We start from the raw sequence: 7,108 nt of genomic DNA on the forward strand, positions 1-7,108 counted from the left end.
AATTTAGATTCCCCAGATACCTTGGTGGAACTTGAACTCAGGCCTCTAGATCATCATTCCAGATGTCTAAATTAATAGTACAGTAACATAATCACAAAACTGTTTTACACCTTGATGCACCTCTGGGAACCTCAAGCAGAGTGGCTATGAGCTACCATGTCTTCAAAGACAGATTGTCCATCCCTGCCATGTAAATAACCTTGTCCCTGGGTTTGGAAAAAGTGTGGAGCAGACCAAGAACTCATCCTAAAGAGTCTCTTGGGCATCATTATTCACATCCAATATTTCAAAGATGCCAAAACATCTTTCTTGAAAGTGGTTTGGAAGTAAATTTAAAATGTTGGCATCTTTTGTTCTTCAGCACCACCTTGTGCTGATTCAGTGTTTAAGACAGAGAGGCACACAACTAGAAATAACATTTCTGTGTAAAAAGATTTTTCCAGAAATTTGACACACCTGCTTCCTGCAAAAAAAGAGAACAAGGAGTTATTAAGGATTTACCATTAATATTAAGACCAACTATAATGCTCAAATCATTTGATGTTGGTGGAACTAATATGAGGATCATAATTAACACTGATAAACAATTAAATACATACTTAACATCAAATTGATTAAAATATATGGATAGAGCCAAGGAAAGGTATTTTAAAATGTTGAGCAGTTAATGAAAGCTCTGCACTTGAATCTTCCTTCAGTCTCTTTCTCCATTTCAAGCTAAGTGTATAGAGAATCAACAATGATCTTCATATTGGAACAGCATGCAACATCATAGAAACTCTAGGTCCCTTAGGCAATATAATGTCAATGGTACAAGAAACGCTTTAAATTATTCAGCGGCTATTCAAATAAAAATCATTGTGCTTTCAAATCAAGAAAGACATCATACAGACATGGGCTGTTTAAAATTATATAGGTCTTTTAGTCACATTACAACATAAGGTTCACATGCTTGAGCTGAAGGGTCTATTGTCATCTTTTTGTTCCATTTCAGAAATTCACCGGAAATGCATTGGAATCGTACCTGGCCTTTCACAGACTGCTGGTAGCAAACAATTTCTGGATACGAGTTTGAAATAGCACAGTGAAGTTGTGTTGAGGTAGAAAAATAATGAAACAAAAACAGTTGCTACCTACACTGTTGGCTGACTAGTCCCTGGGCTCTGAGTGATGTGAGTATGGCAAGATGAACAGGGGGAGATGTTCGGCAAGGTTGAAACTTTATTGCTGGAACAGCACAGCAGGTCAGGCAGCATCCAGGGAACAGGAGATTCGACGTTTCGGGCACAGGCAAGGCCCATCTCAATGTTGAGATCATCTCATCACATCTTGTTCACTTTCTGAAGTGATGTGGCAAGGTTCTGGCTAGGCAACAGTGCATTCCCAATTGACACTCAACATTTCTTTTTAAACAGTTTGGTAACAGCTTAACTTGCCACATGTTATGATGTTACCAAACACAGCAAATAAATAAGCTCTTGGGAAATTTGATGTGGAAAGCAGAGTAGGTTCTTGGCAGGTCCAACTTGCCATTTGTTCTAAAATACCTCCAAGTGGGACACTGGGCACCAACATCTTGAGCACCCCACATTGACACCTTAGATGTGCAAACCTCTCTAAATTCTCACCGTGTGGGAATCGAATACGATTCTCATCACAAGGGCTCAAATGCCAATTAAGGATGTTACCGAGACTGGAGGGCTTCAGTTTTAAGGAGAGGCTGATAAGGCTGGGTCATTTTTTGCTAGAGTGTAGGAGGTTGAGGGATGACCATATAGAGGTTTATAAACTCATGAGGGATATAGATAAGGTGAATAGCAAAGGTCTTTTCCTGAGAGTAGAGGAGTTCAAAACTAGAGGGTGTATTTTTAAGGTGAGAGAAGAAAGATTTAAAAGGGTCCTGAGGGGCGGCCTTTTTTATACAGAGGGTAGTTTGTATATGGAATGAACTGTCCAGAGGAATGGGTAGGTGTAGGTACAGTTACAACATTTAAAAGACACTTGGACAAATGCATGAATAGGAAATGTTTAGAGGGATATGGGCCAAATGCAGGCAAATGGGACTAGTTTAGTTAGGGAAACTTGGTTGGCATGGATATGTTGGACCGAAGGGATGTTTTCCATGCTGTCTGAATTTCTGACTCTACATGATGTGAAAAATAATTTGGCTGTTCACTTTGCCAAAAGAAACATATAATTTAGCTCCATATCTTTTAATTTTCTGTATTTTGTTATTGTAGTAAGGTGATTTCCCCTTGTGGGAGAATCTAGGACCAAAGAGCATAATCTCAGAATAAATGGTCACATATTTATAATAGAGATGAGGTGGAATTTGTTTCTCTCAGAAGGTTGAGAGTCTGAGGATTTTTTTCTGCTCCTATGTCTTATGGATTGAAATTGGCAAAAAAGACTGTTTTAAAAACCGAGGATTGTGGAAAGGATTGCTGCACTTCTTAAAATGAAGACACATGACACTCATTGTAAGTGTTGTTTACACTGCTGTTTGTTCAAGCAATGGGGGAGGTTACTACTAATGAGCTATATGAAGGAATGTGTATAAAGGGACAGTCAGTCAGCTGATTGGTCTGTGAAACAGTGACCAGCTGCCTGCCAACAACTGTTCAATTGGCTCTCAGGTAGCTGAACAGCTTGTGAAAGTGAATGTCTGATGAGAAGCCATCGGACTACCGGAAAGAAATGAGTTGTCTGCAGTAATAAAAAAAACGTCAAGCTGGAAGAAATTTATTTCCTTCATCAGTTGCTGCAAACTGTAGCTTTTAATCAATCACTGAGCGTGGTGGCTCAGTGGTTAGCACTGCTGCCACACAGCACCAGGGACCCGGGTTCAATTCCAGCCATGGGTGACTATGTGTGTAGAGTTTGCACATTCTCCCCGTGTCTGTGCGGGTTTCCTCCCACAATCCAAAGATGTGCAGGCTAAGTGATTTGGCCAAGTTAAATTGCCCATAGTATTCAGGGATGTGTAGGTTAGGTGCATTAGTCAGGGGTAAATGTAGAGTAATAGGGTATGGGAATGGGTCTGGATGGGATACTCTTTGGAGGATTGGTGTGGACTTGTTAGGCTGAAGGGCCAGTTTTCACACTGTAAGGGTTCTATGATTCTAAGTCAGAGACTTTATAGTCACTCCAAGCCTCCTGCAAGCAGGTGAAAGTACCTGGAAATGAGGATTGAGGAACACGAAGCCCCAAAAAGCCAAAAGGATCATCTGAGTGATCCCAGCAGTCAGAGACCCTGGAACTGCCTTACCAGTCTTTCCCTCTGCCCAAAATACCCATGTACTTTTCGGTGTGCCTGTGTCTGTTTGCACGTGTGTGCAGGAAGAGTTTCATAAGGGTGTTACAGTTTTTAACTAGTAGTTATATGTTGATGGTTCATAATTGTAGCTTGAATCTATTTATTTGTAATAACCAATCATTCTTCTGCAGCACAGAAATGTGGTCTGTGCTGTCTGTCTGTCAACCTGGGTCTGAAAGACAGGTAAATTAGGGATTCCTGTTGTCTTTTATATAATCTTTAACTTGGTCATAACTCAGGAATAGTGGGGCTTGATTTCCACATCAGTGAGGCATAGCACCTGCATAATAGTGATCACACTTAAAACTATTTCAGTTGGAAATGGTTCCTCATATCTAAACTCAAACATTTCCAAACGTATACCTGTTTCGTCAAGAATGGAGTTTTCATTGAATTTATATTATGTTTCTGACAGATTCAGGCTATGAGAGGTTTATTAGCATAGTTCCAGCATATTTTCTGACCCAACTACAAATGCTTGGAGATGTTAGACAGAGATTGTTTAAGGATATTGACCCCGCCTCTCAAGAGGGAATGAGTTAACCATTAAAACTGTAATCGGTATCAGTAGGAATAATGCAGTGGACAGATTGTTGGCTTCCATTCATTCCACCCCACAAGAAGTTTAAATAAATAAATCAATATAAATGCCATAACTTATGTGCCAAGAGAAAGAGATTTTTTAATTGTCGGCATCGCCTTTGATTGGCAGTTTGACAAGTAAATACCCAACATAGAGAACTGAAGATCCAAACTTTTAGAGTCCCTACAGTGCATTCAGTCCATCAACTCTCCAAAGAACATCTTATCCCGGTAACCCTACATTTTGCTTGGCTAATCCACCTAACCTACACAAACTCAGGACATTACAGGCAATTTAGCACGGCCAATCCACCTATCCTGCACATTTTTGGACTGTGGGAGGAAACCAACTCAGATATGGGCAAAATGTGCCCAATAGTTGCCCAATGGTGGAATTGAACCCATATCCCCAGCGCTGTGAAGTGGCAATGCTAACCACTGAGTCACCATAACTTCCTTTCTGTGATAAAAGGCTAGTTTGAGAACTTGGAGTGGTCTAGGCAAGGAATGTTGCTTTCATTTCATAAGGTCAATTCCATCTACTTGACAAAGAGATTTCTGGTTTATGAGATAAATTAGGTTCATGTGAAAGTATGAGAAGGTGTAATTTAATTGGGTTTGATTATTAGGAATGATAGAAAATAGATTGTATCATTCTGAAAAGTGTATTCTGAAAAGCTTATAAAATAAACAAATTCATTGGTTTATGTTTATCCTTTTATGGAAAGTCCTCATCAATCCACAATTTGAAAACTACAGTAATTCCAGTTGCAGTAGGTGCTGGATCTCAATAATCAGTACACACACTTAACATTCTTATGTTCCCAGTGCTACTTCACTTTTTAACTAGATGTTGAAAAAATATATTTTCCAGCTCATACTGGGCAATGGGTCCACTTACTGAAGTGCTCAGGAATGGCAGACCCAACATTTGCAACAGCAAAATATAAATACCCAGTCTTCCTTTTTGAATTAATATTTAAGACTTATTGTATTACAGTGACGACATAAAATTCTATTATATAGCATTACAAGATTGTAGCACTGTTTTAGAGAGAACATTCCAAGATAGCATTTTTGTTTCTCATAAGATGCCAACATGCAGCCTTAACTCACTGTAAAGACAAAGGTATGGATTATCTAATTTTGGCTTAGAAATGTAACTCTTTCTAAATTGTGCTGATGTCAAACCCGAATGCATAGCATACAATTGTTATTGGTTTTTTGGCTATAAAATTAGAGATCAACAGTCTTTGGAGACTTGTACGGCGGTGAGTTTTTTTGGAATATTTTATTAATAACGGAGCTGTGGAAATGCAAATAATTGCCATTGTTGATTGTAATTTTGGAACAAAACTATGCTATAAAGTAAGAAATGTAAACTAAAACACTTCACAAAGGAAGACTAATCAAAGAGAATTAAGAAGAGAAGGTAATTTAGAATGAAGAATTGAATCCCTAATGTGTCGAAACAGGCCATTCGCCCCAACAAGTCTACATTGGCCCTCCAAAGATCATCCCAACCAGACCCATCCCCCTATGTGTAACCTACACATCCCTGGACACAATGGGCAATTTAGCATGGCCAATCCAACTAATTTGCACATCTTTGGACTGTGGGAGGAAAGGCAGAAACTCACACAGACATAAGGAGAATGTGCAAACTCCACACAGCCAGTTTTTTTTTATTTCAAAAATATACTTTATTCATAAAATAATTTGATGGTCTGTACAGTTGGTCATGCCATACATATGTAAACATGTATATACAGAGATCAGAATTTATCATTTTTATACAGGTCTGTACATTTTTCAATCATATGCCCATATAAAGCCGCTTCGAGGGCGGCGTGCGGTGCGGCTGAGAGGCCGGGCGTGTATAGAGGATCTCACAGGCAGAGCCCTTCTCACCAATAGCCAAGCCATGTCTTGGTGCTTGTTGGAAAGTTCTGGCGATGAGGCATTCTGCCAAATGGCTTTGACAGTCTGCTCAGGGAACAGCTCGACAGGATCCGCCCTCTCCTTTTCCCGAAGGGTCTCAAGGACACTACGTGCTGACCACTTCCTGATGGACTTGTGGTCAAAGGTGTTTTTCTTCATAAACTTCTCCACGAAGGACAGGTGATACGGAACGGTCCAACTACTCGGAGCGTTCCGCGGCAGCGATGCAGGCCCATCCTTCGCAACACCGGGGACAGGTAGAACCTCAGTATGTAGTGACACTTGGTGTTTGCGTACCGGGATCCACGCACAACTTGATGCAGCCACACACAAAGGTGGCCATCAGGGTGAGGGTGGCATTGGGTGTATTTTTTCCCCCGTTGCCCAGATCTTTGTACAGCGAGTCCCTTCGGACCTAGTCCATCTTTGACCTCCATACCACACAGCCAGTCACCTGAAAGTGGAATCAAATCCGAGCCCCTGTTGCTATGAGGCAGCAATGCTAACTACTAAGCCACTGTGCCACCTGCACTTTTGAGTGTCAGTGCCTGGCCATTAGAAATTTAAAAGGAGCAATGGGCAACCTTAAAAAAGGCAAGATTCTGGTTCTATCCCACTGGTAGAAATGAAGGGCAATGAAAACCAGAGCTGCCTGGATAGTAATGGAATTAAGGGAGGGGGATAAAGCAGAATACTGGGCAAAGTACAAAGGAGAATATAAAAAGTGCAGTACACCCAGTTAAAATAACAGAAAGTAAAAGGGCTATACAGAAGATACAAGAATAAATTGGCGGCTAACATGAAGGTGGCTCCATAGATTTCTACAGGCATATTACCACAAAAAAGGTTTTCTTAAGAGCAGTGTAACCAGCGAGACCAAAATGGAGATTAGTTGGAGGAGACAGATGGCATGATTCTAAATGAATACTTTCCCAAGTCTATGGAAAGTGGAAAAGGATATAGAAGATATAGACTGTAGGGAAATAGATGGTGACATCTTGCAAAATGTCCAGATTACAGAGGAGGAAGTGCTGGATGTCTTGAAATGGTTAAAGGTGGATAAATCCCCAGGACCTGATCAAGTGTACCCGACAACTCTGGGAAGCAAAAGAAGTGATTGCTGGGCCTCTTGCTGAGATATTTGTATCATCGATAGTCACAGGTGAGGTGCCGGAAGACTGGAGGTTGGCAAACGTGGTGCCACTGTTTAAGAAGGGAGGAAAAGACAAGCCAGGGAACTATAGACCGGTGAGCCTGACCTCAGTGGTG

Source organism: Chiloscyllium plagiosum, chromosome 26, assembly GCF_004010195.1.
Source record: "Chiloscyllium plagiosum isolate BGI_BamShark_2017 chromosome 26, ASM401019v2, whole genome shotgun sequence".
In the NCBI taxonomy this organism is placed as follows: domain Eukaryota; kingdom Metazoa; phylum Chordata; class Chondrichthyes; order Orectolobiformes; family Hemiscylliidae; genus Chiloscyllium; species Chiloscyllium plagiosum.